General features: G+C 42.0%; 1 non-coding gene across 1 annotated transcript; it reads left to right on the forward strand.

The window, feature by feature from the left end:
• The first annotated feature begins 3849 nt into the window (after window positions 1-3849).
• Window positions 3850-4002, forward strand: LOC120102761 (5.8S ribosomal RNA). The gene has a single exon (XR_005504346.2). It is a non-coding gene; the product is annotated as a 5.8S ribosomal RNA (ribosomal RNA).
• Window positions 4003-23231: the final 19229 nt, after the last annotated feature.

Raw genomic sequence — 23231 nt, forward strand, 5'->3', positions numbered from 1 at the left:
TAAATCCTACACAGGCAACCACTGTGGAGAGTCCAGTGGAAGTATTCCATGACTCCTGATGGATGTCAGATCCCCTTGGACTCATACACTTGAGATTTCTAACTAATATATTACCCTAAACCCAGGTTGTTGGGGTATTTTATTTGATCCTCTTCCTCATATCTCAGAAAGAATGAAGAATATCATATTGGAACAAGGTCACCTGATTCTATTTCACGATGTGACTAAGAAACCTGGAATCTCCTATTAGTATTCCTGATTTGGTTATAAAGGAGAACATTTTGTTTTATTTCTCTAGTTACATATAGTACATTTCAGTGTAGATACCTATTCCTCCACCATGCAAGGAAAGGTCCCTATAAATCTAAGTGATACAAATACAAGTTCTGTTGTCTGGTCACCCAGGTCCCACAGTTCCACTGTGGAAAAGTCTCTGGAATCTACATGCCCCATATTTAAGTTTTTTGATTCATCAATCTGAGTAATACATGTTCATGAGTCTGAACTTATAGTATCCAGGAATTGTTTAGCTTATCTCTGCAAGACCAAGTTGCCTTCATATGATATATGTGTTCTTCTTTTAATTCTCAATATTATGTTCTGTTGCTCTGTAATACTAGGCAGAAATTCCATGTATGTAATTTTTTTCTTGCGTCTGAAATGGGTGAAACAGAACACACATAGGGATACTTTCTTTAAGTCTGGGTATGTATCAGCTTTACAGAATTCTTACCATATCTCATGTCAACCTATTTCCTTACTTTAATTTATGCATATATTTTAAGTCCTATATTTATAGAATTCTAATTTCCTGATTCTTTTAGTTGAGTATTTGCTTGTTTCTGCATGTGATTGCACACATGTGGATGACGAAGTACAATTTATGGCATTCATTTCCTCCCTCCATTGTGTATGTCCCAAGGACCAAACCAAGGTTAACTGCCTTGGCAACAAATATCTTTACCTACTGAGCTATTTCACTCTTCCTAGTATATTTCATAATTTATTGTTGCAAGTCCAATTGCTACCCCATGCCAAAAAGTGAATGTTTTCTTGCTGGTGTGTGCTACAATCTAAAGCATTTCTTTAGATTAAGACATTGTCCTTTTTAATACCCTATTATGATACATGTAATACCTGTGGGCATGCAGAAACACATATACCCACATAATTTCACTGACATACAATGTCGGTGCCCAATGCCCGCACCGACACGGTACCAAGTATTGGGTGAAAGCCTGCGGGATTAAAGAAACACACACACACACACACACACACACACACACACACACGTTATTATTAGCCATTCTTTTGTAAAAATTTTAATGATATCACTTCAAACATAAGTTTAGAGATATACACCGACAAACTCTCACCTACAAACTATATAAGAAGGTTTTTTTCAATGTGATATAAAACTAGAGATAACTTGGAAGAAGAAATCTTAACTGAGAAAAAACTCTTCATAAGATTGTCCAATGAAAAAGCCTGTGGGCACTTTCTTGATCGATAATTTTGTTGGAGGGCCCAGCTCCCTTTAGGTTGTCCCACTCCTGGGTTTATTGTTCTAGCTTTTATGAAAACACAGGCTGAGCAAGCCATAAATATAGACCAATAAACACTCTTCTTCCCATGTCTCTCTAACATTTCCTGCCTGCTTAATTACTGGGATATCTTCCCATCCTACCTGATGCAACTAGGATTTATTTTAGTGATTTTGTGTTTTGGACTGATGGCTGCTAATGGGATCATAAAATAAGACTAAAGTTGAATCTTTCAACCTTCTAGAAAATGCATAGAATAATTTTATTCTAATACTCTCATCTTTGAGACACAGGACATCATATATGAAAGGTCAGAAATATTCTGCCTTAAATATAGGCATCCTGAAAGGTTAATTCTTTACAACCAATAGGTCTAGGTAAGAACTATGTAGATAAATATTAGCAAAATGATTGTACATTGTAAGGTTAGTTTATATAAGGAAGTAGCCATGTTTGAAAGTGTCATATAATTGAGTTCCCGATAAAGTAGTAATTCAAAGAAAAAAGTGACAGAATGTATCATAGATAAAATATGCCCAATTCACATGAGAACAGCTTAGGAATCAGAGAATACAGGAGAGTAGATAAAGAGAGTCAAAAATAGATAAAAGAAAGACAGAGAGAAGTAGAGCAAGAAAGAGAAGTTGTTGTGTGTGGCATGTGTTTACGGAAGTTTTCTGGACATGATTTTACAGATTCAGGTTCTGAGAGAACAAACTATTCACTGGGGAAAACAGAAAAAGCTGGAGAATTAGAAGGATCCAGAAGATTGTAACACATTGTCCAAGTTAATGTGAGTCCAAGTAGAGCAACTCATGAAGATGCCAAGAGAAACCATATTGAATCAGTCAGCTTGGAAGGTTGGATTACATGGAGGCTGGAAGCTCCTAGTATTAGGTCTATAAATAGTAGAACAGAGGGATAAAAATACTCTGGCTTCAGCCTAAAGGACATATTTGCATAGCTTGGGTAAGACTCTTATCTCATCACTTTATCTAAGAAAAGAAAAGTGACATTCACTTAGAAAGACATACAGACAGACACACAGACAGACACACACACACATACACAGAGACACACAAACACACAAACATACAAACATAGAGTGGTGTGGGGAGGGAGGGAAGAAGAGAGGGAGGGGAGAAGGGAGAGAAGAAGGGAGAGAGAATGCTTGCAGTCAACCATTGAGCTAAGAACAAGGTTCGAAAAAGAGGAGTTACAGAAAGAACTGAAGTAGTTGAAGGGGTTTGCCACCCCATAAGAAGAACAATATCAACCAACCAAACCCCTGTCCTCGATCTTCCATGGACTAAACAACCATCCAAAGAATACACAAGGATGAGCCTATGGTTCCATCTGCATATGAAGCAGAGGATATCCTTTTCAGGCACCAATGGGAGCAAATGCCCTTGGTCCTGTCAAGGCTTGATGCCCCAGTGTAGGGAACTGTCAGAATTGGCAGGTTGGAAGGAGTGAGTGGGTGAGTGAGGAACTGCCTTCATAGAACAGGAGGCATGAGGGGAAATAATAGCCAGTTTCTAGAGGGCAAATCAGGAAATGGGATAATATTTAAAATGTGAATTAAAAAAATCCCCTCCCCCAATGAAAGAAAAAGAAAGAGAAATGGTATGTGATCTCTTCCCGGGCGGTGGCCGGGACGCGCTCGCTCTCCTCTGGGCACCTGCTGCCCCTTCGCCACAGCTCTCCAGCTTTGCTGGTGCCTGGGTGGGTCTGTCGAGTGCGGGGGTGCCTGTGCCGCTGATGGTTTTCGAGCACCCCACCCCGCCTTCTGGGCCTCGCGTGTCTGCCCCGATCCTGTCCGGGTACTTAGCAGTCGTGTTCCAGTGCGGAGGTTTAAAGAACCCTGGGGGGGGGGGGTCGCCCTACCGCCCGTCGGTCATCCGCAGGAGGGCTTCCCGTTTCCTCCCTCCACCTGTTGCTCCCTGAAACTCAGCGGGCCCCCTCCGGCCGCCGGCGCTTCCAGAGGAGGCGGTCAGGGGCCATGTTGCGGGCCCCCTCTGGGCGCCCGTGGGGTCCCGGCCCGAGCGCCAGACTTGCCCGCCCATTGGCTGGCCGCCGCCGGGTGCTGGGTGCGCGGCGTCCCTTGTACCGTGTGTTCCGCCTTTCCGTTCCCGACCCTGTCTTTTTTTTCTTTTCACATGTATCCTTTAGTTTCCCTCTGGCCGGCCTGAGGTGGCGCAGCCTTGCCATTGGCCCCTCTCTTCCGGTTCAGCAAGGGCCGGCGGGGGAGCTGGTGCTGTTGTTAGTACCCATAGGAGTTCGCTCACACCCCAGATACTGATACAACTCTTAGCGGTGGATCATTTGGCTCGTGCGTCGATGAAGAACGCAGCTAGCTGCGAGAATTAATGTGAATTGCAGGACACATTGATCATGGACACTATGAACGCACTTGAGGCCCTGGGTTCCTCCCGGGGCTACACCTGTCTGAGAGAAGCTTGAGGATCAATCGCTGCACCCCCCCTGCGGTTTCGTCGCGGGGGGGGGGGAGGCGTCCTGCAGCTGGGACTCTGCTCGCAGGGCCTCTCCCCTCGGCCCTCTGTCTCCCGACGTTCAGACTTGGGAGGCGTCCGTTTGTCGTCCATGCCCGGTGGGTCTGCGTGGGCGTCGATCTCGCCATCCACCGGTGCCGGGGGCCGGCAACCCTTCTCGTGGCTCATTCCTGCTCGCTCCACCACTCCAGCTGCTGTCCTCGCCCGCTCTCCCCACCATGGGGACGCATCGGCGTGGGCCGGTCGGGTGCCTGGGCGCGTGAGGGGCCGAGACGGGCCAGTCATCTCCGGTCTGGTGGGAGGTGGGCCCCGCCCACTGGGTTGGTGCGTCCGCCGCCGCCACGCACCTGCAAGTGCGCTCAGAGAGCGACCTGCGAGGGTTGGACGGGGGAGTCATACCACACCCTCGGGAGCCAGGTCTCAGGTACCTCTCCTCCCACCCTCCCTCTACAGGGTGCCGACCGCTCAGGGACCAGCCCTTTGCTGACTCGACTTGCTCCTGGGGTGTGGGAGCTGGCCGGGGTAGAGAGGTCGCAATCCCCAGCCTGGGACCCTGGCGCCCACTTGCTCTCCTCTCCCTCTGTCCACCCGTGGCCGGCGCGCCCTCCTTTCCTCCTTTCCCTCTTGACCACAACCTCAGTTCAGACTTGGCGACCCGCTGAATTTAAGCATATTAGTCAGTTGAGGAGAAGAAACTAACCAGGATTCCCTCAGTAAAGGCCAGTGAACAGGGAAGAGCCCAGCGCCGAATCCCCGCCACGTGCTGTGGCGCGGGAAATGTGGTACGGAAGACCCACTCCCCGGCGCCGCTCGTGGGGGGCACAAGTCCTTCTGATCGAGGCCCAGCCCTTGGACGGTGTGAGGCCGGTAGCGGGCCCAGTGCCGCCAGGCCTGGATCTTCCTGGAGTCGGGTTGCTTGGGAATGCAGCCCAAAGCGGATGGTAAACTCCATTTAAGGCTAAATACCGGCACGAGACCGATAGCCAACAAGTACAGTAAGGAAAAGTTGAAAAGAAATTTGAAGAGAGTTCAAGAGGGCGTGAAACCGTTAAGAGGTAAACGAGTGTGGTCAGCACAGTCGGCCCAGAGGATTCAACCCAGAGGCGCGCGTTCCGCTGTGCGGGTGATCCCGGTGGATCTTTCCCACTCCCCATTCCTCCCGACACCTCAACCCACGCATTTTTCTACCCCTCCAAGTGTACCGCCATCGCTGTCCCGTTCCTCCCAGCAGGGGGGTCGGCGGGCGCTCAGGCGGCGGGTGCGGGTGAGCAGGTGCGGCCAGGGGTGGGGTTGGTGGGTGACCACCCCTCCCCCCCTGTTCAGCGACTGGCCACAGCCAGGCGCCCTTCCACCTTGGCGGTGCGCCAAAACCAGCTACGGGACCGCTGGGAAGGCCCTACGGGGAAGGTGACTGGGGAGGGCAGTGCGGCGCGGCATCACCTGTGGGCCCCAGACCACCTCATCCCGAGTTTTACAGCACATCCTCTCCGTACAGAAGACACTGACAGGCAGACAGACAGACACACAGACAGACAGACAGACACACACACACACACGCGTGCGTGCACACACACAGACACACACACCCAAATACATATTTAAGTATTTAAAATGATGTTTAAAAAAACAGTCTTCCTGTTTAACAGACGTTTAAAGGGAAGTTGGCTGACAGACGTTTTTGTGTTTTTTTTATCCTCTTTTTTACCAAATAGGAGGTAGATCTGTTGCCCCTTTTATTAAAAGCCAAAGTATTAACTGGCGAGCCAATGTTTCAACTTTTCCCATTATGTTCCTTTCATGAAACCAGGGAGTGTTGTTTCTTTGGCTTTTCCTTTTTGAACCAAAATGAAAGGAGCTCTACCAGTTGGCCTAGTTTCCCTGTTCCTTTTCCCTCTGCCACGGTATGCTCGATGAAATAAAGTAAATAAATGAAGTTTCTAGTTATTTATTTGTTTGGAAGACCCGAACCCTCTCTCAAGAGACACTTCCATCTCCCCCCTCCACACACACAAGGCCTCTTCCCTGTATGTGGGGGAAGGGGGAGGGGTGGACAGGAGCTAGCTGAGAGGGGGTGGGGTGGGGTGGGGCTGGAGAATGTGCATGTCCCTGAAGGACTGTCCAGGAAATACTGCTGCTGCCCTAGCATGCTTTGCGTCAGCGCTGAGCCAGGGTGTGCCTGTTTTTTTTTGGGGGGGTGGGGGCAAGTTTTCTGCCTGAAATCAGTGAGTGATGATTTCAGTGTGAAGGTCTGATCCCTTGCTGTCCTTTCAGTGCTCTGGCTAATGGCAAATGACTGAAGAAAACCTTAGTTAGACTCACACCCAGCTGTTTGGAAATGGTAATGGAATTGATAGCACACCCTCAGGGAAAGAGGAAGACTCCCTTTGCTCACTCCCATCCTCGCCCTGCCAGCTCTGGATTTCTAAGTAAGGCTGAATCTGGACCATATTTGCAAGATTTGGCATTTCTGATTCATGTTTAATGTTTTGTTAAATAAAGTTTGTGAAGGGCTGGAGAGATGGCTCGGAAGTTAAGATCACTCACTGCTCTGCTCTTCCAGAGGTCCTGAGTTTCATTCCACAGAAACCATATAGTGGCTCACAACCCTCTGCAAAGGGATATTCCATGTACTCTACTGTCGTGTGTATATGAAAAGGGCTTTAGTATACTCATATAAATGAAAATAAATAAATAAACCTTTAAAAGAATGAAACAAAATGAAGCTTGCAAAGAAATTGGGCATCTTAAAATGCCAGGCACGTCTATCCACTCCTATTATTTTATTTCGTGTGTGTAAAACATAACCACAGAGGTGGTTCCCCTTTTATTAACCTCGATAGAACAACTGGGACAGAAGTGCAAACTATCATCTACCTATCTGGGAGTGGAGTGGTTGGGTACAGGGAGATGGAACATTTGCAGATAGTAAAGTTCTGCTGTCGGTTTTTTTTTTTCCTTTCCTTTTTGGATAGATATCGGGAGCTTTTTTTTTTTTTTTTTTTTTTTTAAAGTACAAATTTTGTTTTCTGTGCAACATTCTGATCATAGTTTCCCATCGCAAAGCTCTTTCCAGATCCTTCCTCCCCATCCACCACCCCGTTTACCCCAGGCCTGTCCTTATATGTGGTTGATGCATACCCAGGTGAATCTCCATTGGAGAAAGCACGATATTCCCATCTCCTATGACTGTCAATAGCAGATGACTTAAACGCCAGTGACTTCGGACTTGACTCCATTTTTCCCTTGGAGAATTGGGTTTGGATCTGTTGAACGAAGGCAGGCCCTGGGTTTTGAAACAAACAAACAAACAAACAAACAAACAAACAAACAAACAAACACACCAAAAAATATTTAAAGCAGGCAACAACTGCCAATACGCCAAGAGACTGTTGACTCCTCTTTGGAGCTAGTACGATGTGAAACTTGCTTAATAAAGTAGAATCCACACAGCACAAAGGGAACACTTTAACAAATTATGAGGAAGAGGGAGGGAGAGAGAGAGAGAGAGAGAGAGAGAGAGAGAGAGAGAGAGAGAGAGATCTGTTTACCTCCCTCCTCTAGTTTTTCAGACTAGAGATTTCATCTTCCTCTGTCTCTGGTGCTGGTGGCTTTACTGCTGGTTTGGGGGGATTGGGATAGGGATAGGAAGAAAAAAGTCTTGAGTGCTGATTTTAAACTCTCTCTCTTTCTCTCTCTCTCTCTGTAGAGCACTCTCTCTCTCACTCTGCCACTCTCCCTCTCTTTCTCCCTCCCCCCCCCTCTCTCTCTACACACACACACACACACACACACACACACACACACACACACACACACTTCCTAGGATGAAAGAAAAAAAATGAAAAGGAAGGCACCCATGGTGATGCATGACTTTGATCTCACTTTGGTCTCAGCACTGGAGAGGAAGATAGGAAGGCCTATGTAGATGCAATGTGAAGAAGGCCTGTGTCAGATTAGTTAATGGCTAGGTAACTGTTATCTAGCTAGTCTGCCATTTTGTTGCTGTTACTAATCTTATAAGGACACTTTCTCATTGGTTGTTTCTGCTGTTACTGGTGGAATTCATTACATATTCTGGTAGGTTCTTCTGTGTGATAACACACTCAGAAGCCAAACACTGTAGAAGTCAGTCTAACTGCATTCTTTGTTGTCTAGTTACCCGCAATAATCTTGGACCTGAACTGAACACCCAGCAGCATTTCCCAAAACCATCCATGTATAAGCTTTTATAAGCTGGACCACGAACACTAGAGTGACAGTGCAGACAGAGACTATTTGGAACCGGACTCCCATTTTGAGTTTTTGTTTGTGTTCTTGTTTTTTTTCTCCTGTCCTGTCCTGTCCTGTCCTGTCCTGTCTGTCTGTCTGTCTGTCTGTCTGTCTGTCTGTCTGTCTGTCTGTCTCTCTGTCTTTCTGTCTGTGAATCCACACATATAGTTCTTTCCATGTCTTATATTTCAAAACAAATAATGCTTGTTGTGCTTCTCATTTCATTCAAGGGTACTACTCTCTAGATCAGAGGAGCCCCCTTACAATTCTCCACAGGTAGTGATGTTTGGGGTGTTCAGTGCGACTAAGCAGGAATTGTATGGTTGCTGCCATTATGCTTGATCTTACCCAAGGTAGGGTTTCGGGGCATGGTTGCCAAGATGGCAAACAACAGACAGTAATTGAAGAGATGGAACAATAACCTACAATTCTCCCTCTCTGTCACTGTTTCTCTGTCATTCTCTTTGTCTCTCTTCCCTCCTTCCCTCCCTCCTCTCTCAGACCTGAATGAAAATTGGAACTAAAGTAAATGTTCACTGAAAAGAATCCAGGTGCGGTGGTGCATGTCTTTTATTGCATCACTTGAGTGGTGGAGGTGGGTAGAACCCTGTGAGCAGGCTGCAGACCTGATCCAGGTACAGATTTCCAGGGCTTATGTGCAAAGACCCCTGACTCAACTAAAGAAATGAAGAGGAAATTAAAGAAACAGACACAATTAACTTGGAATAAACCAAACAAACTAAGGAAAAGGAAAGGCAGTATTGGGGTGGCCTGGCTTACAGAGGAGGGGCAAACATTTATTTGCCAGTGCCTCCTCAGTTGAATACACACACACACACACACACACACACACACACACACACAAACACACACACACACACAAACACACACACACTCAGAGAGAGAGAGAGAGAGAAAGAGAGAGAGAGAGAGAGAGAGAGAGAGAGAGAGAGAGAGGGAGAGAGCAATCAATCTGTTAATTTGTTTGTCTCCCTCCCCTAGTTTTTGAAACAGGGTTTCTCTATGAATTCCTCTGTAGACTGATGGCTCAGAGGGCAAAGCTGCTGGCTGTTAAAGGTCTAGGGAAAACATGAAGGCCTAGATGCAATGTGTAGTCCTAAGGGAACTGTTAAGGCCTAGATGCCCTGTGAAGGAGGCCTACATCATGTATACATATGTACACACATATTCATATATATGAATATGTATGTGAAAGTGTATACACTCAGGTATCCTTTATTTTATTAGCTTATTTTGAATATAATTTCCATGCTAATCAAAAAGAGGAAATTTTCTTTGGCACCGGATTCTTCTTTAACAATAAATGGATATAAATAATCACATATTCAGATGTTATGTCTAATATTCTGAAGATATTCCCAGATATGGTGTTAATCCATCATAGTCCATGTGTGAACACAAAACAGACTTTGTAAGAATTTTGGCAAGTGGATTTTAAAAACTTATATAGGGTTATTAAGAGCAGTGGTAACATTTTTTAACTTGATATTTTTTATATTTACATTGCAAATGTTATTCCCTTGCCGAGTTACCCACTCTTCCATAACCCACCCCCTGCTTCCATGAGTATGCTTTTCCTCCCATCCACCCACTCGCACCTCAATAGCATACCATTACCCTGTAGTGGAGAAAGGAACATTCACAGGACCAAGAGCTTCTCCTCCTATTGATGCCAGACAATGCCATCCTCTGCTCCATATGCAACTGAAGCATTAGGCTTTTACATGAGTACTATTTGGTTAGTAGTTTAATCCCTGGGAGCACTGGTAAGTCTAGTTGGTTCATATTGTTGTTCTTCCTGTGGGTTTGCAAACCGTTTCTGCTCTTCCTTCACTCCTTCATTGGAGTCCCTATGGAGTCCGATGGTTAGCTTCAAACATGCTTGTCTATATCAGTGAGGTTCTGGCAGAGTCTCTCAGGAGACATCCACATCAAGCTCCCATCAATAAGGACTTCTTGGCATCAGCAATACTGACTAGGTTTGGTGGCTGCATATGTGATAGATCCCCAAATGGGGCAGTATCTAGATGGCCTTTCCTTAAGTCTCTGCTCCACTGTGTCCCTATATTCTCCTCCCTCTTTAGTATTTTGTTCCCCCTTCTAGGAAGGACTGAAGTGTACACATTTTGTTCTTCTTCCTTCTTGAGCATCCTATGGTCTGTGAATTGTATCTTGGGTATTCCAAGCTTTGGATTAGTATCTCCTAACTGTGTTAATTCACTCAGGATGATATTTCCTAGTTCTATCCATTTGCCTAGGAATTTCATGAAGTAATTGTTTTTGAAAGCTGAGTAGTACTTCATTGTGTAAATATGCCACATTTTCTGTATCCATTCCTCTGTTGAAGGATATCTGGGTTCCAGCTTCTGGCTGGAGGGTCTTTGCACTAGAACTCTTCTAGTCTGATGTCTCTCAGAAATTCTCAAAAGTTTTTGTCCTGGGTGATTCTAGAATCCCATAAATCTGGATATAATATTTTGTGTAAAATTATGAAAGCATTTTAATTAAATTAAAATATAGCAAAAGATACAACTATGGATAAACTCTCTTTCAGGTTAATCTTTTCTTGGTTATTATCAGTATATAAGATACATACTGGGTGACAACAGCAAATTAAGAATTATCCTGCAGTCCCTTAACCATTTTCTATGTATCTGTGGTGTTGTGTGTTGTAAGAATATTGGTGGATGTGAGTGTGTGGTGCATGCCTGTAACTGTGTGGCTTTACCCATCTGTGCATGTGTTTTTGGAGTTCTGAGAAGGATTTCAAACATCTCCTTTAGTGCTGTTCACTGTTCTTGACATAAGTTCTCTTGTTGAACTAGAAATTCAGTGTGGGATTGGAGAACTGGTCAGTGAGGCCTCAGGATTCAGAGGTAATAGTTATGTGAGCTATCCCCTATGCCTGGCATTATGTATACATGCTGAATATTCACACCCAGGTCCATATGTTTCTACCCTCTGAGCAATTTCCCAGTCCTAGAGTGATGAATGTTTGCTTAAGATTTGATAACAGACCATAATTGTTTTCTGTTTTTGCTATCGTTTGTAATTTTCCATAGGTAACAAGCAGGTGGATATTATGAAAGACACCTGAATAGACCAGAAAATAAAAATAGTAGTAGATGCATTACAAGCAATTCTATAAAACCATATTTTGCATATTTACCTTGTGAAGCACACTTGATATTTCTGGGTTTGCCTGTTATACACACAGCATAGTTTGATATAAGGACCTTTTAGACTCTTTAAATACAAAAGAATAAGAGAGATACATCTCTTGAAATAGTATAGAGAATGTGATACTTCATCACATGAGAATTAATAGCCTTCAGCAGAGGAAATGAGGGAGAAGTGTGTATATACCTTTTGTAGCACAGTCTCTCAAATAAAACAAACAGGGACATTTAAATAAATATATAGAAGTATTTAAGACTTCATTTCTCTTCCAATATTTGCAATTACAGAGTCAAACATTATATCTTGGAGTCATAGATCACTGTGTTATCTAGGATTGCACGATGAGGATGGCATAGTGGCAGTAGAGCAAAATAACTGATAGGAAAAGCAGAGCAGTCACCCCATTAGGATTCATATGAATTGCATTTCCGCCCTGTTGGGAACTAAGCAACAATGGGTGAAACTGTACAAGTACCTCTGTAGTAATTTGGTGTCTTGGGGTTATGTCCAGAGGATATACAGCTGGAGCACATGGTGTTCAATTTATTTTTAGTTTGTCTGATTTAAAATGTGATTGCTGTTAGTAAACATTTTTGTGAAGATTGCTTGAAATTTATTTGCACTTTATTAGAAATTGTAGAATCATATTTATAATTTGCAGTCCTGGAGGTACTGGTGGTTGTACATGGGGAACAACTAAGTCAGCAAATGACTAAGTCAGACAATGCTGATGAAAAGAACATGGATACCACAGTTACAGCTGCCTAAGAACTGATAACCACAACCTAAGGGAAGAGTCTCTTCCCTCAACCTTGACTCCTTTAAGACATTGGCTTCAGCATCAGACAGGCCTTGACAAGTGTGATCCTGGGTAAGGGTATAGAACTAGTGTTCCAGTTATTCTTTTGTCCAGGTCTTTCAGACAGCCTAGGGCAGTCCTGGCTCCGCACATTAATAGGTACTTCATAGTATTCATAAGACTTTCCAGCTGGATGTGACTTTTGAATTTTCTTTCATAAGCAGGGAAGTGTTAGATCACAGTCCTGTCTAACTGGCTGCTTTCCTCAAACCTGCCATTCCCTTTGTAACCTCTCAATATAATTGATAAGCAACATATTCTGTGGCCTTGTAGTCTCTCTGTCCCTTTCATCTGATTCCCAGGCCCCAAAAACCTTTCATGGTAACTCTGCCTCCACCTTTTTTCTTTCTGTGATTCATCTATTAGTCTAGATCACAAGGTATATATCCTACCCCAAAAAATCATACGATTGAGAAACACCAAAATCCTATAATTTCTTGGAAATTAAAAATCCTCACTCTCCTATCTTTGTCTTTAGTATCCCATCATGGTTATATGTGGCCATGATGCAATAAATCACTTCATACTAAAGGACTTAAGCATGTTTTCCCTTCAGGACACTCGACACACAATATATGTGCTGCAGTAAAAATAAAAACAACAAAACAAAACAAAAAACCCTACAGAACTTGTTCCCAGTTATACCCTAGCTGTCTCACTCCCTTAATATTTCTGGTGCCATTGGAAATAGCAATAATTTATCTCAGTGGCTCCATGCTGCCCCCATCTATTTTCTGACACACTAAACTTCCCAACACGGCACCCTGTCAGGCTGCTCCTCCCTCATCCACAGCCCTCTTGGTTGGGTTTCCACCACGCCAGGCATACACATCCCAATTCTTTGGTAGGCCCATGCATCTGGCCACCATACACTCTCTTAAACTCAATTAAGTTGCCTTATGAAAGAACACATCAAACGATATTTTCTGATGCAATTGATAAGATATAATTTCCCAATCTAGATGGCACAAAATCCTGTACACACCCATCCCTTGAGAATAGTCATAACAACCTGTAATATGTACAAAGAGGCATCTAAACATCTACTGCCATGTTTTCTGTGTTCTCACATTCTCACTCTGGCTTCCTCTGCCTCTCTAAAACTTTTCTCCCACCCATCCTTCCTTCTTATCCAATGACAGGCCTGGTTCTATCCTGTACCTCCCTTCACCTTAATAATGACATCAATCTACTCTTTTACCCTTTTAATTAAAAAAAAAAACAGAAAATTTTTTCTCAAATATAAGTTGAGCACAACTATTATCATTCTGTAATTTAAAAGTATAAGATGTACCTAACACCCAGTCCAACTTTTATCAGTTAAACAGAACATTTAGTTATATATTTTAGCATTTAAAAGGCTTAAAATCTGTTATATCCTGGCTAGCTTATGTATTATCTGATAATTAGCTAATTAAATATGTATTCTCGGATTCATTTTGCCAGAATTTTATTGAGTATTTTTGCGTCGATATTCATAAGGGAAATTGGTCTGAAGTTCTCTTGCTTTGTTGGGTCTTTGTGTGGTTTAGGTATAAGAGCAATTGTGGCTGCATAGAAGGAATTCGGTAGTGTTCCATCTGTTTCAATTTTGTGGAATAGTTTGGATAATATTGGTATGAGGTCTTCTATGAAGGTCTGATAGAATTCTGCACTAAACCCATCTGGACCTGGGCTCTTTTTGGTTGGAAGACCTTTAATGACTGCTTCTATTTCCATAGGAGTTATGGGGTTGTTTAACTGGTTTATTTGTTCCTGATTTAACTTCAGTACCTGGTATCTGTCTAGGAAATTGTCCATTTCCTGCAGATTTTCAAGTTCTGTTGAATATAAGCTTTTATAGTAAGATCTGATGATTTTTTGAATTTCCTCTGAATCTGTAGTTATGTCTCCCTTTTCATTTCTGATTTTGTTAATTTGGACGCACTCTCTGTGTCCTCTCGTTAGTCTGGCTAAGGGTTTATCTATCTTGTTGATTTTCTCAAAGAACCAACTTTTGATTCTGTTGATTCTTTCTATGGTCCTTTTTGTTTCTACTTGGTTGATTTCAGCTCTGAGTTTGATTATTTCCTGCCTTCTACTCCTCCTGAGTGTATTTGCTACTTTTTGTTCTAGAGATTTTAGGTGTGTTGTCTGGGAAACCGAATCCAAGAGCACATCAAAACAATCATCCACTATGATCAAGTCGGCTTCATCCCAGGCATGCAGGGATGGTTTAATATACGGAAAACCATCAACGTAATCCATTATATAAACAAACTGAAAGAACAAAACCACATGATCATTTCATTAGATGCTGAGAAAGCATTTGACAAAATTCAATACCCCTTCATGATAAAAGTCCTGGAAAGAATAGGAATTCAAGGCCCATACCTAAACACAGTAAAAGCCATATACAGCAAACCAGTTGCTAACATTAAACTAAATGGAGAGAAACTTGAAGCAATCCCACTAAAATCAGGGACTAGACAAGGCTGCCCACTCTCTCCCTTCTTATTCAATATAGTTCTTGAAGTTCTAGCCAGAGCAATCAGACAACAAAAGGAGGTCAAGGGGATACAGATCGGAAAAGAAGAGGTCAAAATATAACTATTTGCAGATGATATGATAGTATATTTAAGTGATCTCAAAAGCTCCACGAGCGAACTACTAAAGCTGATAAAAAACTTCAGCAAAGTGGCTGGATATAAAATTAACTCAAATAAATCAGTAGCCTTCCTCTACACAAAAGAGAAACAAGCCGAGAAAGAAATTAGGGAAACGACACCCTTCATAATAGACCCAAATAATAGAAAGTACCTCGGTGTGACTTTAACCAAGCAAGTAAAAGATCTGTACAATAAGAACTTCAAGACTCTGAAGAAAGAAATTGAAGAAGACCTCAGAAGATGGAAAGATCTCCTATGCTCATGGATTGGCAGGATTAATATAGTAAAAATGGCTATTCTACCAAAAGCGATCTACAGATTCAATGCAATCCCCATCAAAATACCAATCCAATTCTTCAAAGAGTTAGACAGAACAATTTGCAAATTCATCTGGAATAACAAAAAACCCAGGATAGCTAAAACTATCCTCAACAATAAAAGGACTTCAGGGGGAATCACTATCCCTGAACTCAAGCAGTATTACAGAGCAATAGTGGTAAACACTGCATGGTACTGGTACAGAGACAGACAGATAGACCAATGGAACAGAACTGAAGACCTAGAAATGAACCCACACACCTATGGGCACTTGATTTTTGACAAAGGAGCCAAAACTATCCAATGGAAAAAAGATAGCATTTTCAGCAAATGGTGCTGGTTCAACTGGAGGTCAACATGTAGAAGAATGCAGATCGATTCATGCTTATCACCTTGTACAAAGCTTAAGTCCAAGTGGATCAAGGACCTCCACATCAAACCAGATACACTCAAACTAATAGAAGAAAAACTAGGAGAGCATCTCGAACACATGGGCACTGGAAAAAATTTCCTGAACAAAACACCAATGGTTTATGCTCTAAGATCAAGAATCGACAAATGGGATCTCATAAAACTGCAAAGCTTCTGTAAGGCAAAGGACACTGTGGTTAGTACAAAACGGCAACCAACAGATTGGGAAAAGATCTTTACCAATCCTACAACAGATAGAGGCCTTATATCCAAAATATACAAAGAACTCAAGAAGTTAGACCACAGGGAGACAAATAACCCTATTAAAAAATGGGGTTCAGAGCTAAACAAAGAATTCACAGCTGAGGAATGCCGAATGGCTGAGAAACACCTAAAGAAATGTTCAACATCTTTAGTCATAAGGGAAATGCAAATAAAAACAACCCTGAGATTTCACCTCACACCAGTGAGAATGGCTAAGATCAAAAACTCAGGTGACAGCAGATGCTGGCGAGGATGTGGAGAAAGAGGAACACTCCTCCATTGTTGGTGGGATTGCAGACTGGTACAACCATTCTGGAAATCAGTCTGGAGGTTCCTCAGAAAATTGGATATTGAACTGCCTGAGGATGCAGCTATACCGCTCTTGGGCATATACCCAAAAGATGCCCCAACATATAAAAAAGACACGTTCTCCACTATATTCATAGCAGCCTTATTTATAATAGCCAGAAGCTGGAAAGAACCCAGATGCCCTTCAACAGAGGAATGAATACAGAAGATGTGTATATCTACACAATGGAATATTACTCAGCTATCAAAAACAACGAGTTTATGAAATTCATAGGCAAATGGTTGGAACTGGAAAATATCATCCTGAGTGAGCTAACCCAATCACAGAAAAAGACACATGGTATGCACTCATTGATAAGTGGCTATTAGCCCAAATGCTTGAATTACCCTAGATGCCTAGAACAAATGAAACTCAAGACGGATGATCAAAATATTAATGCTTCACTCCTTCTTTAAAAGGGGAACAAGAATACCCTTGGCAGGGAAGAGAGAGGCAAAGATTAAAACAGACACAGAAGGAAAACCCATTCAGAGCCTACCCCACATATGGCCCATACATATACAGCCATCCAATTAGACAAGTTGGATGAAGCAAAGAAGTGCAGGCCGACAGGATGCGGATGTAGATCGCTCCTGAGAGAGACAGCCAGAATACAGTAAATACAGAGGCGAATGCCAGCAGCAAACCACTGAACTGAGAACGGGATCCCCGTTGAAGGAATCAGAGAAAGAACTGAAAGAGCTTGAAGGAGCTCGAGACCCCTTATGAACAACAATGCCAAGCAACCAGAGCTTCCAGGGACTAAGCCACTACCTAAAGACTATACATGGACTGACCCTGGACTCTGACCTCATAGGTAGCAATGAACATTCTAGTAAGATCACCAGTGGAAGGGGAAGCCCTTGGTTCTGCTAAGACTGAACCCCCAGTGAACTAGATTGTTGGGGGGAGGGCGGCAACATGGGTAGGATGGGGAGGGGAACACCCATAAAGAAGGGGAGGGGGAGGGATAAGGGGGATGTTTGCCCGGAAACTGGGAAAGGGAATAACACTCGAAATGTAAATAAGAAATACTCAAGTTAATAAAAAAAATATATATATATATTCTCATAGTTAAATAGTCTGAGTGGGTTATAAGATTATACTAAGTTTTCAACCCCGCCAGTAATCTGAGAATGATCCATATATCTGTAAATATAGGAAACGTAGCATGGCTTCTAGAACTGAGATAGGTTATTGAGACAATTTTCTATTTGCACAGTCCCCTGTGAGCAACATGTGAGAGCAAGTCTTCAGGCTTCTGGCCTAGGATCATCAGACAGACTTTTGAAACACTGAATTTTGAACGGCTAATCTTTCTGGCAGAAATTTTCAGCCAACTTATTCTGCAATGTTTTCTTTTCTGGACAGTAATTAGTCTGTAGAAGCATTGGAGCAATTTTTGCATATTGCTTGTCTGCCACAATAAATCACCTCACGTGGAGGTGGAGATTTTCAGTTTCTTCTTTGAATATACCAAAGGGGAGCTGGTGGGAGTGGACATGTCTCAATAAAAGTTAAAGAACATTAAATGTCATATTTTGTGGACTTCTGGTGTTTTTTAGAAACCATCTAACTATATAAGTAATCTGGACTGTTGTCGATTAATTATCTTAATAAATTATCTTGAAAGCATTCTGACAATAAACTTAGAGACATGATTTTGCTATTTGGCCTTAAACTCACGTGCTTAATCATCTCAGCTTCATTTTCTAATAGCAGAAAAGGACTGGGTATAAGCCATCTATGCTGAAATGTGTTGTATAGGCACAATACGTGTACATCAGAGTAACAATATTAATTTTAAATCAATGAGAAATTTATATTAAAGAAAATCTTAAAAATCTAAATTTGTATCAAATAAATTCTGTGCCAATGTAAAAGATCATAATTTTAGTTTAGTAATATATATAAAAATAATTATTTACAGCTTGAAGAAAGCATTGAAGAGTTTTTGCCCCAATTCCCTGGACTTTGGGGGACTAAAAGTAGTTATTCTAAGGATGTTTTTCTGAGGAATTTAGAAATGTGTATAATTTAACAGGGAGGAATTAGCTCAAACTGATTATACATAATCTCAGTTGGTGAAAAACCTTGTATTTATTACTAAGCCTAAGTTATAATCTTTTACATTTGAAAGTATATTATTATACATTACATTCTCTCCCATGATCTCCTACGATGATCTCTTAAACAGTGAAGAAAATTTGTACATCTTTTAAACTCATCTATTATTTCTAGCTTTATGTATATAAGCTATTTAGAATTTGTCTATAGAGATATTCTATCTTCTGTTAATTAAGTAAACATTTGTCCTTTCATACTTTTCTTTTTTTTATATAAAGAAATATACTTGAATGCACTCTACATTCTCTTTACCAAATCTCACCATATTTCCTATAATACATCTCCTGACACCATGTCTTCATCTGTTTACCTTTTAGATCTCATCAAAGAATCAGAATCTAGTGTCACTCGTGAAGGGAATCTATTGAAGCACAAGCAAATTACCAAGGCAATACCTCCCCCCCCCCAATGAATGATTCTTCATTCACCAGTAGCCATCAAATGCCAAAAGCCCCTCAATATGGCATTGGCAAGGGTTGGTCACCCCATCTAAGCCCTGACTCTAGCTGACTTGATCATGTGAAAGTATTGTTTTAACACAGGTGCTGTGAGTTAATGAGTGTGATAACCATGAGCTGTCCAGAGGACAGCTTTTCATTCTCTGTACCGAACAGCTATCACAATTTTCTTGATAGAGATCAATTCAATGTTCATTGCAAGAAGGCAGGAACATACTCATCTAATTATGATGGAGATGTTATTAAAAATTTTAGTTTCTAAATGCCTTTTATTTATGTAAAATTCTAGAAAATTTTATTTCTGTTTATGGTCTGAAATACCTTCCTTTCATTCATAACAAACACAATGATAGTTCTAACTTTTGAAATGACATTATAATATAATGTATATGTATCAAACTTTTCTAAATTTGTGTGCATGTGTATCCCATTTTTAAGAGTATTAAGTTTTGGGCTGGAGAGATGGCTCAGTGGTTAAGAGCACCGACTGCTCTTCCCAAGGTCCTGAGTTCAAATCCCAGCAACCACATGGTGGCTCACAACCATCTGAAACGAGTCTGATGCCCTCTTCTGGTGTGTCTGAAGATAGCGACAGTGTAATCATAATATATAATAAATAAATAAATAAAATATTTAAAAAAAAAGAGTATTAAGTTTTTTCTTAATGTTTTCTAGCTGTATTAATATGATCATAAGATTTTCTTTTTTTTTTTAAAGATTTATTTATTTATTATATATAAGTACACTGTAGCTGTCTTCAGATACACCAGAAGAGGGCATCAGATCTCTTTACAGATGGTTGTGAGCCACCATGTGGTTGCTGGGAATTGAACTCATGACCTCTGGAAGATCAGTCGGGTGCTCTTAACCGCTGAGCCATCTCTCCAGCCCAAGATTTTCTTTTTAAGTAAAATAACTTATGCATTATTTTACTAACATAAGTCTTAATTTTATATCTCTTTCTCTCTCTCTCTTTTTTTTTTTTTTTTTTTTTCGGAGCTGGGGACTGAACCCAGGGCCTTGTGCTTGCTAGGCAAGCGCTCTACCACTGAGCCAAATCCCCAACCCCTTAATTTTATATCTCAAATATTATTTTCTATTGCATACATAGATGAATTTTATTTGTTAACATTTGGCTGATCCATTAGTTCCTTTTTTATTAAATTGTAAATTTATACTTTTGTGTTGAAACTAACTTTTGTAAAGTTTGCATACATAATTTTCATATTTATTCAGTTGATATCACGTGATTCCTAAAATTCTTTCTCTTCAAATAACTACAACATAGATTTTGATTAGTTTAATGAACAAAGACTATTAAATGCACCTGTAAAAATTATTGATTTGAACATTGATTTGAATAACTCTAGATAATAATTTGATATTAAATACTGGGTAGGAGTGTGGGACTGCATTTTAACTATCTGAAATATGCTGTTTCAAGGTTTTGTTAAATGACTTTTTTTATAGATATGTATAGCATTAACATGACTTATATTCAAATCATTGTTCTTTGTCCTTTATTTTCTTTTTGACTTTTTTAGTTTTTCATATTTAAAAGCGGTTTTAAATATTTGCTTCATGCATCTGTACGTGTGTGCACAAATGAGTACAGTTACTTGCAAAATGTAGGAGAGGGTACCCAATTTCCAGAGCTCGATTGACAAGTAGTAATGACCCATCAAGTATAGATACTGGACACTGAACTTAGGTTCTCTACTAGAGACCAAGGAAAACCCATGAGCCTTTTCTATAGGTCCTGATTTTAATTTTTTTTATTAACTTGAGTATTTCTTATATACATTTCAAGTGTTATTCCCTTTCCCGGTTTCCGGGCAATTGGACATTGAACTGCCTGAGGATCCAGCTATACCTCTCTTGGGCATATACCCAAAAGATTCCTCAACATACAAAAGAGACACGTGCTCCACTATGTTCATCGCAGCCTTATTTATAATAGCCAGAAACTGATTTTAATTTTTATTAAGGGTTTAGTTCTGTGTGCCTTTCTTATTCACGAAAACAACTTTGTCAAATTTGATACAAACAATTTTGTGTAAATATTAATCTTTAATTAATTGGGATTCAAAAATTTGGACTGTATTTCCTATTGATTTTAGTAAGATGACATCATACTGATATATACTATCAGAAAATCCTGCATGAAGTCACCATGACTGAAAATAGGAATAGAGAAGGCTTAAAAAATTGTACTTCATTAATGGTTTACATGTCCACCATTCCTCTCATTAACGTAAGCTCATATGTGGGAAAAGATACTTCAAATCAATCAATTGAGGATTTGCGTTATTCTTATACTATCAATTCAGCTCATTTACATTCTACCACTGTGAGCAAATTCCCTCCCCAGGTGACTGCCAGTGGTTATTATCATTGTCTTTTTTAATTTTGCTGTACATATGGCTAGTTTGAAAAATTCGAAACTTAATGAGGCTTGAATGGACTAAGAATCACTAGTGTTTCATTTGCTCAGTCCTTTTTTTTTCCCCCTTTGCAACTACTCAAATTGCTTTTATTTCAGTATGCATCCACATTTCAACATTTAGTGGTCCTGAACAGAGTGGGGAGCTTGCCAATGAGCAAGGAGCCAGGCCCACCTATATGCAATGATCTGTGAACAAGGTGACACAGAGCTCCTCTGGGTCCCTGCCCAGGGTCTGAGGAGCAACACTGAAACCCGAGTTGGCAGAGTCAGGGCCTCGTGCTCCAGCTGTCAGACTCCACTCCAGACCCGATGGGTGATCAGGGTGACTGAGAGCCCTGTTCAAACCTCTTCAACTTGTAAAAACAAAGCAATTATGGAAAAAGGAACCAACTCAGAACCATGTGCACCGAGGACTCTCCACATGGCCTTTCTCTAGGCATATATCCAAGGACCCTGAGCAGTGGCCCGTCTGAGTCTCCCTGTGACTGCTCTGTTCACCTCTAGACCTGAGCTCAAAGGTCAAGAGCTGATGGTGGTGGCAGGGCCGCGGACCCAGCGCTCCCTTCCCAGGATGGTGGCAGGTGAACAAGTGTGGTCCAGAGCTAAGGGAGGGAGGCCAGGCTTTTTCAATCTCATCTGATGGCTTCTGGCCACAGCAAGTGTTGGGTGGTGATGGGCAACAAGGGACTTGAGGAGGGGAAAGCAGCACCCCTTGATAAAGGTGGGGAGACTGGAAGCTCTGAATTCCCCACCCACGGCCAATTTCAGGGGAGGGGAGGTTACAATCTAAGCTTTGACCAAGGGTGGGAGTGGAAGACTGGGGACCATGGCTTGGATGGGGCAATCACTTAAGACTTAAGAAAGCATGGGTACAGCCAGAGCACCCCAAGCCTAGTGGTGGTCAGTCCCACGGCTGCTACCTGAAACCTCCCCATCTATTCTAAGGGCCACCACACAGCTGTGGCAGAGGGCAGGGCGGGCAAAGGCATACCCAGGCCAAGTGCCAGCAGCAGGTGATTGTGTGAGACGTGTCTGTCCACAGTTGCATTAGCTGTGCCCACCGCTTTTAAAGGAAACCGATTTCAACACACCTTATTGATCCCATAAGTTCAACCAGGCAGACAGCGGTTATACTCGACAGATGATGTTACACAGCACAACTTAGGTATTTCAAATGGACAAGAAGTTAGTATCAGAGCAGTGTCTCAGGATGAAGTCTAAGTGGGGCTTCCTCTCCAGTACTTCGAGGTCTACAGATGGATCTAGAAAATTCACTACTGTGGAAAATGAAGACTTGGGTTGGATGGGGAAGGGAGGCCGGGGCCTTGGTGACTAATGGCTGTAACTCTGTCCTTTTGGTGGCTGTGGGAGCTTCATGTTCTCTTTTGACATCATCAAGCACCTCAGTTCCTGCAGGATGACTTTGAGGCTGTGGGAATTCTGTCACTTTGCCAGCACTGCCATGGCTCGTGGATCCACCACTCCATTGGAACAGCTCACGCCGTTCATATTGACTCTTGTTACCAATCTCACAGACTGGGATGCTTCTGGATACTAGAGTGGCCCACACTCTATCTTAAGGCTGCATATTCGGTTTTCATAAATTGTTCATGGAGGCCCAATTATCATGCCTGTCCATCTTGTGAGTGTCATGTCCTCATCGTCCTCCAGACCCTAGCTAACTGTGCTGTCGCCTACTCCTTTCTGGCCTTTTTTCCAGCTCTTCCAACAGTCGGAAATCTCGAAGGACTTTTACTCCCGAGCCTGTGGTGGCTGCCATCTTGTGTCGCTATCGCTCGAAGTCAGTTCTTCCTTTCTTCCTCT

The sequence above is a fragment of the Rattus norvegicus genome, chromosome 4 (assembly GCF_036323735.1).
Source record: "Rattus norvegicus strain BN/NHsdMcwi chromosome 4, GRCr8, whole genome shotgun sequence".
Taxonomy (NCBI): Eukaryota; Metazoa; Chordata; class Mammalia; order Rodentia; family Muridae; genus Rattus; species Rattus norvegicus.